Source organism: Arachis hypogaea, chromosome 18 (assembly GCF_003086295.3).
Source record: "Arachis hypogaea cultivar Tifrunner chromosome 18, arahy.Tifrunner.gnm2.J5K5, whole genome shotgun sequence".
In the NCBI taxonomy this organism is placed as follows: Eukaryota; Viridiplantae; Streptophyta; class Magnoliopsida; order Fabales; family Fabaceae; genus Arachis; species Arachis hypogaea.
In genome coordinates, this window is record NC_092053.1 from 98,494,697 (window position 1) to 98,506,905 (window position 12,209).

Sequence of the window (12,209 nt, forward strand, 5' to 3'; positions counted from 1 at the left end):
TGAGTCAATATTTTGTTCTGAGCCAATATGGCATTCAGAGTATCAACTTCAAGAACTCCCTTCTTCATAGGCGTCCCATTGCTCACAGGATTCCTTTCAGAAGTGTACATGAACTGGTTATTAGCAACCATGTCAATGAGTTCTTGAGCTTCTGCAGGCGTTTTCTTTAGGTGAATGGATCCACCTGCAAAAGTGTCCAGTGACATCTTTGATAGCTCAGATAAACCATCATAGAATATATCCAGGATGGTCCATTCTGAAAGCATGTCAGAAGGACACTTTTTGGTCAACTGTTTGTATCTTTCCCAAGCTTCATAGAGGGATTCACCTTCTTTCTGTCTGAAGGTTTGAACATCAGCTCTAAGCTTGCTCAGCTTTTGAGGAAGAAAGTACTTGGCTAAGAAAGCCGTGACCAGCTTATCCCAAGAGTTCAGGCTGTCTTTGGGTTGAGAATCCAACCATAATCTAGCTCTGTCTCTTACAGCAAAAGGGAAAAGCATGAGCCTGTAGACTTCAGGATCTACTCCATTAGTCTTAACAGTATCACATATCTGCAAGAATTCAGTCAAGAACTGAGAAGGATCTTCAGATGGAAGTCCATGAAACTTGCAGTTCTGCTGCATCAGAGAAACTAATTGAGGTTTCAGCTCAAAGTTGTTTGCTCCAATGGCCGGAATGGAGATGCTTCTTCCATGTAAATTGGAATTAGGTGCAGTAAAGTCACCAAGCATCTTCCTTACATTATTATTATTTTCGGCTGCCATCTTCTCTTCCTGTTCGAAAATTTCTGAAAGGTTATCTCTGGATTGCTGTATTTTAGCTTCTCTTAATTTTCTCTTCAGAGTCCTTTCAGGTTATGGATCTGCTTCCACAAGAATGTTCTTATCCTTGCTCCTGCTCATATGACAAAGAAGAAGGCACAGAAAAATAATAATAATAATAGAGATCCTTTATACCACAGTATAGGGATCCCTTTGTGAGTGGAAGAAAAGAGGGGGGACAAAGAATGTGATGTAAAGGAAGAAGCACAACTGTACGGATGGAAGAGATGTGAGATGAGATGTTAGGATATGAATGAATAAATAGAATAGGATGGGGGAGGTATAATTTTCGAAAATTATTTTGAAAAAGAGTTAGTGATTTTTGAAAAATGGTTTTTGAAAAATGTTAGAAATTTTTGAAAAATTTTTAAAATTTAAAAATAAAAATAATTAGTTAATAAAAAGAAATTTTTGAAAAAGGGGGAGATATTTTCGAAAATTAGAAGGAGAGAATTAGTTAGGTGGTTTTGAAAAAGTTAAGAAACAAACAAAAAGTTTGTTAGTTAGTTGAAACAAATTTTGAAAACCAATTTTGAAAAGATAAGTAGTTAGGAGGTTAGGAAAGATATTTTGAAAAGATATTTTTGAAAAAGATAAGATAAGAAGATATTTTTGAAAAGATATGATAAAATTAGTTTTGAAAAAGATTTGATTTTTAAAATCATAATTAATGACTTGATTCATAAGAAATCACAAGATATGATTCTAGAACTTAAAGTTTGAATCTTTCTTAACAAGCAAGTAACAAACTTCAAATTTTTGAATCAAAACATTAATTGATTATGTTATTTTCGAAAATTTGGTATAAAAATAAGAAAAAGATTTTTGAAAAATATTTTTGGAATTTTCGAAAATAACTAAGAATTTTGAAAAAGATTTTATTTTTGAAAAAGATTTTGAAAAAGATAAGATTTTCAAATTGAAAATTTGATTTGACTCATGAGAAACAATTTGATTTTAAAAAATTTTTGAAAAAGTCAATCCAAATTTTTGAATTTGATGAGAGAAAAAGGGAAAGATATTTTATTGATTTTTGAATTTTTATGATGAGAGAGAAAAACACAAAAAAATGCAATGCATGAAATTTTTAGATCAAAACATGTGATGCATGCAAGAATGCTATGAATGTCAAGATGAACACCAAGAACACTTTGAATGTCATGATGAACATCAAGAACATATTTTTGAAAAATTTTTAATGCAAAGAAAACATGCAAGACACCAAAATTAGAATTCTTTAATGCTTACGCACTAAGAATTCAAGAATGCATATGATAAACATGAAAAGACACAAAACAAAAAATCATCAAGATCAAACAAGAAGACTTACCAAGAACAACTTGAAGATCATGAAGAACACTATGAATGCATGAATTTTCGAAAAATGCAAGATGCATATGCAAGTGACACCAAACTTATGATATGACTCAAGACTCAAACAAGAAACAGAAAAATATTTTTGATTTTTATGATTTTCTAATTTTTTTTGTTTGAATTTTCAAAAATTAATTGAAAAAGGAAAATAAGGATTCCAAAATTTTTAATATGAATTCCAGGAATCTTGCCATGTTAGTCTAAAGCTTCAATCCAGGAATTAGACATGGCTCACTAGCCAGCCAAGCTTTCAAAGAAAGCTCCAGTCCAAAACACTAGACATGGCCAATGGCCAGCCAAGCTTCAGCAGGTGATCATGGATCAGCAGCAGGTGGATGAGCAACAACTAATTTGCTCTTGATAACAAATTGCAAGCCTCAGTCCAACTGAATTTAGACATGGCTTTACAGCCAGCCAGGCTTCACATGCTTCATGAAACACTAGAATTCATTCTTAAAAATTTTGAATAAATTTTTGAAAACATTTTTATTTATTTTTTTTGAAAACAGATGAGAAAATTTTAGAAATATTTTTGAAAAATTTTTGAAAACAAAACGAAAAGAAAAATACCTAATCTGAGCAACAAGATGAGCCGTCAGTTGTCCAAACTCGAACAATCCCCGGCAACGGCGCCAAAAACTTGGTGTTGTTGCCGGGATTGGGATCTTTGACAACTCTTGCCGAAAACTCAGACGATTATTGGCGCCAAACAGGAATAAACAAATCCCCGGCAACGGCGCCAAAAACTTGGTGCACGAAATTGTGATGTCCAGGCTCAAAAAATCCCTGGCAACGTGAGCAACTTGGTGCTCTGATCTCAATACATAATTGTCACAACTTCGATACAACTAACCAGCAAGTGCACTGGGTCGTCCAAGTAATACCTTACGTGAGTAAGGGTCGAATCCCACGGAGATTGTTGGTATGAAGCAAGCTATGGTCACCTTGTAAATCTCAGTCAGGCAGATATAAAGTGATAATGGTGTTTTCGAATATTATATAATAAAATAAGGATAAAGATACTTTTTTAAATCATTGGTAGGAATTTCAGATAAGCGAATGGAGATGCTTTTCGTTCCTCTGGACCTCTGCTTTCCTGCTATCTTCATCCAATCAGTCTTACTCCTTTCCATGGCTGGCTTTATTCAAGGGCATCACCGTTGTCAGTGGCTACATCCCCTCCTCTCAGTGAATAATATGCTCACGCACCCTGTCACGGCACGGCTATTCATCTGTCGGTTCCCGATCATGCTGGAATAGGATTCACCCTCCTTTTGCGTCTGTCACTAACGCCCAGCACTCGCGAGTTTGAAGCTCGTCACAGTCATTCAATCATTGAATCCTACTCAGAATACCACAGACAAGGTTTAGACCTTCCGGATTCTCTTGAATGCCGCCATCATTCTAGCTTACGCCACGAAGATTCTGGTTAGGAGATCTAAGAGATACTCATTCTAGCTTATTTCATGTAGAACAGAAGTGTTTGTCAGACACGCGTTCATAAGGGAGAAGGATGATGAGCGTCACACATAATCATCACCTTCATCACGTTCTTGGGTGCGAATGGATATCTTAGAAGTGAAATAAGAAGAATTGAATAGAAAACAGTAGTACTTTGCATTAATCTTTGAGGGACAGCAGAGCTCCACACCTTAATCTATGGAGTGTAGAAACTCTACCGTATGAAAATACATAAGTGAAGGTCCAGGCATGGCCGAGATGGCCAGCCCCCTAAAACGTGATCACAGGATCAAAATACAATCCAGGATCCAAAGATGGTCAAAAAGACGACTAATACAATAGTAAGAGGTCCTATTTATAATAAACTAGTCACTAGGGTTTACATGAGTAAGTAATTGATGCATAAATCCACTTCCGGGGCCCACTTGGTGTGTGTTTGGGCTGAGCTTAAGTGTAGCACGTGCAGAGGCCATTTGTGGAGTTGAACGCCAGTTTCTGTGCCAGTTTGGGCGTTCAACTCTGGTTTTGGATCCTTTTCTGGCGCTGGACGCCAGATTTGGGCAAAAGGCTGGCGTTGAACGCCAGTTTACGTCGTCTATTTTTGGCCAAAGTATGGACTATTATATATTGCTGGAAAGCCCTGGATGTCTACTTTCCAACGCAATTGGAAGCGCGCCATTTCGAGTTCTGTAGCTCCAGAAAATCCACTTTGAGTGCAAGGAGGTCAGAATCCAACAGCATCAGCAGTCCTTTTTCAACCTCTGAATCTGATTTCTGCTCAAGTCCCTCAATTTCAGCCAGAAAATACCTGAAATCACAGAAAAACACACAAACTCATAGTAAAGTCCAGAAATGTGAATTTAACATAAAAACTAATGAAAACATCCCTAAAAGTAACTAGATCCTACTAAAAACATACTAAAAACAATGCCAAAAAGCGTATAAATTATCCGCTCATCACAACACCAAACTTAAATTGTTGCTTGTCCCCAAGCAACTGAAAATCAAATAGGATAAAAAGAAGAGAATATACTATAAATTCCAAACTATCAATGAAACATAGCTGCAATCATATGAGCGGGACTTATAGCTTTTTGCCTCTTGAATAGTTTTGGCATCTCACTTTATCCATTGAGGTTCAGAATGATTGGCATCTATAGGAACTTCAGATTTCGAATAGTGTTATTGACTCTCCTAGTTCAGTATGATGATTCTTGAACACAGCTTCTTTATGAGTCTTGGCCGTGGCCCTAAGCACTTTGTTTTCCAGTATTACCACCGGATACATAAATGCCACAGACACATAATTGGGTGAACCTTTTCAGATTGTGACTCAACTTTGCTAGAGTCCCCAATTAGAGGTGTCCAGGGTTCTTAAGCACACTCTTTTTTTTTTTTGCTTTGGACCTTGACTTTAACCGCTCAGTCTCAAGTTTTCACTTGACACTTACACGCCACAAGCACATGGTTAGGGACAGCTTGGTTTAGCCGCTTAGACCAGGATTTTATTCCTTTAGGCCCTCCTATCCACTGATGCTCAAAGCCTTGGGATCCTTTTTATTTGCCCTTGCCTTTTGGTTTTAAGGGTTATTGGCTTTTTCTGCTTGCTTTTTCTTTTTTTTTTTTTCTGCAAGCTTTGTTTTTTGTGCTGCTTTTTCTTGCTTCAAGAATCATTTTTATGATTTTTCAGATTATCAAATAACATGTCTCCTAGTCATCATTCTTTCAAGAGCCAACATATTTAACATTCTTAAACAACAACTTCAAAATACATATGCACTGTTCAAGCATACATTCAGAAAACAAGAAGCATTGTCACCACATCAATATAATTAAACTAAGTTCAAGGATAAATTCAAAACTCATGTACTTCTTGTTCTTTTGAATTAAAACATTTTTCATTTAAGAGAGGTGATAGATTCATAGGACATTCATATCTTTAAGACAAAGTTACTAACTACTAATGATCATGTAATGAAGACACAAACATAGATAAGCACATAACATAGAAAACGAAAAACAGAAGAAAGAAGAACAAGGAATGAATCCACCTTAGTGATGGTGGCGTTTCCTTCTTGAGGAACCAATGATGTCCTTGAGTTCTTCTATGTCTCTTCCTTGTCTTTGTTGCTCCTCCCTCATTGCTTTTTGATCTTCTCTTATTTCATGAAGCCTGATGGAGTGCTCTTAATGTTCCACCCTTAGTTGTCCCATATTGGAACTCAATTCTTCTAGGGAGGTGTTGATGTGCTCCCAATAGTTTTGTGGAGGAAAGTGCATTTGAGGCATTTCCGGAATCTCATGGTGATGAGCTTCTTGCGCCTCTTGAGCTCCATGACTGGGCTCTCTTGCTTGCTCCATCTTTTTCTTAGTGATGGGCTTTTCCTCTTTAATGAGGATATCTCCCTCTATGTCAATCCCAGCTGAATTGCATAGGTGGCAAATGAGGTGAGGAAAGGCTAACCTTGCCATGGTGGAGGACTTGTCAGCCACCTTGTAGAGTTCTTGAGGTATAATCTCATGAACTTCCACCTCTTCTCCAATCATGATGCTATGGATCATGATGGCCCGGTCTATAGTAACTTCAGACCGGTTGCTAGTGGGAATGATTGAGCATTGAATAAACTCCAACCATCCTCTAGCTATAGGCTTGAGGTCCAATCTTCTTAGTTGAACCGGCTTGCCTTTGGAGTCAATCTTCCATTGAGCTCCTTCTACACATATGTCCATAAGGACTTGGTCCAACCTTTGATCAAAGTTGACTCTCCTTATGTAGGGGCGTGCGTTCTCTTCCATGTATGGCAAGTTGAACGCCAACCTCACATTTTCCGGACTAAAATCTAAGTATTTCCCCCGAACCATTGTAACATAGTTCTTTGGATCCGGGTTCTTACTTTGATCATGGTTCTTGGTGATCCATGCATTGGCATAGAACTCTTGAACCATTAGGATGCCGACTTGTTGGATGGGATTTGTTAGAACTTCCCAACCTCTTCTTTGAATTTCATGTCGGATCTCCGGATACTCATTTCTTTTGAGTTTAAAAGGGACCTCAGGGATCACCTTCTTCTTGGCCACAACATCATAGAAGTGGTCTTGATGGGCTTTGGAGATGAACCTTTCCATCTCCCATGACTCGGATGTGGAAGCTTTTGTCTTCCCTTTCCCTCTTCTAGAGGATTCTCCGGTCTTAGATGCCATCAATGGTAATGGAAAAACAAAAAAGCTATGCTTTTACCACACCAAACTTAGAATATTGCTCGCCCTCGAGCAATAAACAAAAGAATAGAAGAAGAAGAAGAAGAAATATGGAGAGGGAGAGGGAAATGTGGTTTCGGCCAAGAGGAGTGTAGAGGGGTGTGTTGTGTGAATTTGAAGAAGAATGGATGGCTTTATATAGGGTAGGGAGGTGGGGTATTGGTTCGGCCATATGGGTGGGTTTGGGTGGGAAATTGGTTTTGAATTTTGAAGGTAGGTGGAGTTTATAAGGTAGGTTTATTGGGAAGAGTGGGTGGATGTGAGTGGTGAAGGTTTAGTGGGGAAGAGAGATTGAGGTGATTGGTGAGGGGTTTTTAGGGAAGAGTGTTTATGGGGTTGTGTGAAAGAGAGTGGTGAGAAGAAGTGAGTGGAGGTAGGTGGGGATCCTGTGGGGTCCACAGATCCTGAGGTTTTCAAGGATTTACATCCCTGCACCCCTTAGGCATGTAAAAATGCCTTTGTATCCAACTCTGGGCGTTCAGCGCCAGAACCATGCTCTGTTCTGGCGCTGAACGCCAGACAGATGCTCCTCCAGGGTGCGATTTTTCTTCTGCTGTTTTTGATTCCGTTTTCAATTTTTCTATTTATTTTGTGACTCCACATGATCATGAACCTAAGAAAACACAAAAAACAATAAAAATAAGAATTAGATAAACATTGGGTTGCCTCCTAACAAGCGCTTCTTTAATGTCAATAGTTTGACAGTGGGCTCTCATGGAGCCTCACAGATGTGCAGAGCTTTGTTGAAACTCTCCAACACCAAACTTAGAGTTTGGTTGTGGCCTCCCAACACCAAACTTAGAGTTTGACTGTGGGGGCTCTGGTTGACTCTGCTTTGAGAGAAGCTTTTCAAGCTTCCTCTCCATGGTTGCAGAGGGAGATCCTTGAGTTTTGAATACAAGGGAGTTCTCATTCCATTGAAGGACTATTTCACCTCTGTCAACATCAATCACAGCTCTTGCTGTGGCCAGGAAAGGTCTTCCTAGGATGATGGATTCATCCTCTTCCTTTCCAGTGTCCAGGACTATGAAATCAGTAGGTATGTAAAGGCCCTCAACCTTTACTAATACATCTTCTACTTGTCCATAAGCCTGTCTTCTTGAGCTGTCTGCCATCTCTAGTGAGATTTTAGCAGCTTGCACCCCATAGATTCCCAGTTTCTCTATTACAGAGAGGGGCATGAGGTTTATTCCTGAACCAAGGTCACACAGAGCCTTAAAGATCATGGTGCCTATGGTACAAGGGATTATGAACTTTCCAGGATCCTGTCTCTTCTGAGGCAATGTCAGTTGATCCAGATCACTTAGTTCATTGATGAACAAGGGAGGTTCAACTTCCCAAGTATCAATGCCAAATAATTTGGCATTCAGCTTCATGATTGCACCAAGAAACTTGGCAGTTTGCTCTTCAGTAACATCCTCATTCTCTTCAGAGGAGGAATACTCATCAGAGCTCATGAAGGGCATAAGGAGGTTCAATGGAATCTCTATGGTCTCTAGATGAGCCTTAGAGTCCTTTGGTTCCTCAGAGGGAAGCTCCTTATTGATCACTGGACGTCCCAGGAGGTCTTCCTCCTTGGGATTCACGTCCTCTCCTCTCCTCACAGGTTCAGCCATGGCGCTTATGTCAATGGCCTTGCACTCTCCTTTTGGGTTCTCTTCTGTATTGCTTGGGAGAGTACTAGGAGGGATTTCAGTGATCCTTTTACTCAGCTGGCCCACTTGTGCTTCCAAATTTCTAATGGAAGACCTTGTTTCATTCATGAAACTTACAGTGGCCTTAGATAGATCAGAGCTAGATTTGCTAAATTAGAAGCATTTTGTTCAGAGTTCTCTGTCTGTTGCTGAGTTGATGATGGAAAAGGCTTGCTATTGCTAAACCTGTTTCTTCCACCATTATTAAAGCCTTGTTGGGGCTTTTGATCCTTCCATGAGAAATTTGGATGATTTCTCCATGTTGAGTTATAGGTGTTTCCATAAGGTTCACCTAAGTAATTCACCTCTGCTATTGCAGGGTTCTCAGGATCATAGGCTTCTTCTTCAGAAGATGCCCCTTGAGTACTGTTGGATGCAGCTTGCATTCCATGCAGACTCTGAGAAATCATATTGACTTGCTGAGTCAATATTTTGTTCTGAGCCAATATGGCATTCAGAGTATCAACTTCAAGAACTCCCTTCTTCATAGGCGTCCCATTGCTCACAGGATTCCTTTCAGAAGTGTACATGAACTGGTTATTAGCAACCATGTCAATGAGTTCTTGAGCTTCTGCAGGCGTTTTCTTTAGGTGAATGGATCCACCTGCAGAAGTGTCCAGTGACATCTTTGATAGCTCAGATAAACCATCATAGAATATATCCAGGATGGTCCATTCTGAAAGCATGTCAGAAGGACACTTTTTGGTCAACTATTTGTATCTTTCCCAAGCTTCATAGAGGGATTCACCTTCTTTCTGTCTGAAGGTTTGAACATCAGCTCTAAGCTTGCTCAGCTTTTGAAGAGGAAAGTACTTGACTAAGAAAGCCGTGACCAGCTTATCCCAAGAGTTCAGGCTGTCTTTGGGTTGAGAATCCAACCATAATCTAGCTCTGTCTCTTACAGCAAAAGGGAAAAGCATGAGCCTGTAGACTTCAGGATCTACTCCATTAGTCTTAACAGTATCACATATCTGCAAGAATTCAGTCAAGAACTGAGAAGGATCTTCAGATGGAAGTCCATGAAACTTGCAGTTCTACTGCATCAGAGAAACTAATTGAGGTTTCAGCTCAAAGTTGTTTGCTCCAATGGCCGGAATGGAGATGCTTCTTCCATGTAAATTGGAATTAGGTGCAGTAAAGTCACCAAGCATCTTCCTTACATTATTATTATTTTCGGCTGCCATCTTCTCTTCCTGTTCGAAAATTTCTGAAAGGTTATCTCTGGATTGCTGTATTTTAGCTTCTCTTAATTTTCTCTTCAGAGTCCTTTCAGGTTCTGGATCTGCTTCCACAAGAATGTTCTTATCCTTGTTCCTGCTCATATGACAAAGAAGAAGGCACAGAAAAATAATAATAATAATAGAGATCCTTTATACCACAGTATAGGGATCCCTTTGTGAGTGGAAGAAAAGAGGGGGGACAAAGAATGTGATGTAAAGGAAGAAGCACAACTGTACGGATGGAAGAGATGTGAGATGAGATGTTAGGATATGAATGAATAAATAGAATAGGATGGGGGAGGTATAATTTTCGAAAATTATTTTGAAAAAGAGTTAGTGATTTTTGAAAAATGGTTTTTGAAAAATGTTAGAAATTTTCGAAAAATTTTTAAAATTTAAAAATAAAAATAATTAGTTAATAAAAAGAAATTTTTGAAAAAGGGGGAGATATTTTTGAAAATTAGAAGGAGAGAATTAGTTAGGTGGTTTTGAAAAAGTTAAGAAACAAACAAAAAGTTAGTTAGTTAGTTGAAACAAATTTTGAAAACCAATTTTGAAAAGATAAGTAGTTAGGAGGTTAGGAAAGATATTTTGAAAAGATATTTTTGAAAAAGATAAGATAAGAAGATATTTTTGAAAAGATATGATAAAATTAGTTTTGAAAAAGATTTGATTTTTAAAATCACAATTAATGACTTGATTCATAAGAAATCACAAGATATGATTCTAGAACTTAAAGTTTGAATCTTTCTTAACAAGCAAGTAACAAACTTCAAATTTTTGAATCAAAACATTAATTGATTATGTTATTTTCGAAAATTTGGTATAAAAATAAGAAAAAGATTTTTGAAAAATATTTTTGGAATTTTCGAAAATAACTAAGAATTTTGAAAAAGATTTGATTTTTGAAAAAGATTTTGAAAAAGATAAGATTTTCAAATTGAAAATTTGATTTGACTCATGAGAAACAATTTGATTTTAAAAAATTTTTGAAAAAGTCAATCCAAATTTTCGAATTTGATGAGAAAAAAAGGGAAAGATATTTTTTTGATTTTTGAATTTTTATGATGAGAGAGAAAAACACAAAAAAAAATGCAATGCATGAAATTTTTAGATCAAAACATGTGATGCATGCAAGAATGCTATGAATGTCAAGATGAACACCAAGAACACTTTGAATGTCATGATGAACATCAAGAACATATTTTTGAAAAATTTTTAATGCAAAGAAAACATGCAAGACACCAAAATTAGAATTCTTTAATGCTTACGCACTAAGAATTCAAGAATGCATATGATAAACATGAAAAGACACAAAACAAAAAATCATCAAGATCAAACAAGAAGACTTACCAAGAACAACTTGAAGATCATGAAGAACACTATGAATGCATGAATTTTCGAAAAATGCAAGATGCATATGCAAGTGACACCAAACTTATGATATGACTCAAGACTCAAACAAGAAACAGAAAAATATTTTTGATTTTTATGATTTTCTAATTTTTTTTGTTTGAATTTTCGAAAATTAATTGAAAAAGGAAAATAAGGATTCCAAAATTTTTAATATGAATTCCAGGAATCTTGCCATGTTAGTCTAAAGCTTCAATCCAGGAATTAGACATGGCTCACTAGCCAGCCAAGCTTTCAAAGAAAGCTCCAGTCCAAAACACTAGACATGGCCAATGGCCAGCCAAGCTTCAGCAGGTGATCATGGATCAGCAGCAGGTGGATGAGCAACAACTAATTTGCTCTTGATAACAAATTGCAAGCCTCAGTCCAACTGAATTTAGACATGGCTTTACAGCCAGCCAGGCTTCACATGCTTCATGAAACACTAGAATTCATTCTTAAAAATTTTGAATAAATTTTTAAAAACATTTTTATTTATTTTATTTCGAAAACAGATGAGAAAATTTTAGAAATATTTTTGAAAAATTTTTGAAAACAAAACGAAAAGAAAAATACCTAATCTGAGCAACAAGATGAGCCGTCAGTTGTCCAAACTCGAACAATCCCCGGCAACGGCGCCAAAAACTTGGTGTTGTTGCCGGGATTGGGATCTTTGACAACTCTTGCCGAAAACTCAGACGATTATTGGCGCCAAACAGGAATAAACAAATCCCCGGCAATGGCGCCAAAAACTTGGTGCACGAAATTGTGATGTCCAGGCTCAAACAATCCCTGGCAACGTGAGCAACTTGGTGCTCTGATCTCAATACATAATTGTCACAACTTCGATACAACTAACCAGCAAGTGCACTGGGTCGTCCAAGTAATACCTTACGTGAGTAAGGGTCGAATCCCACGGAGATTGTTGGTATGAAGCAAGCTATGGTCACCTTGTAAATCTCAGTCAGGCAGATATAAAGTGATAATGG

The 12,209-nt window shown here is 37.6% G+C and overlaps 2 non-coding genes across 2 annotated transcripts; both read left to right on the forward strand.

Annotated features, from left to right (window-relative positions):
* Nucleotides 1-260: 260 nt before the first annotated feature.
* Nucleotides 261-368, forward strand: LOC112773687 (small nucleolar RNA R71). Its single transcript, XR_003188224.1, has one exon. It is a non-coding gene; the product is annotated as a small nucleolar RNA R71 (small nucleolar RNA).
* An 8,920-nt stretch (nt 369-9,288) lies between these two features.
* Nucleotides 9,289-9,396, forward strand: LOC112773463 (small nucleolar RNA R71). Its single transcript, XR_003188011.1, has one exon. It is a non-coding gene; the product is annotated as a small nucleolar RNA R71 (small nucleolar RNA).
* The last annotated feature ends 2,813 nt before the right edge of the window (nt 9,397-12,209 follow it).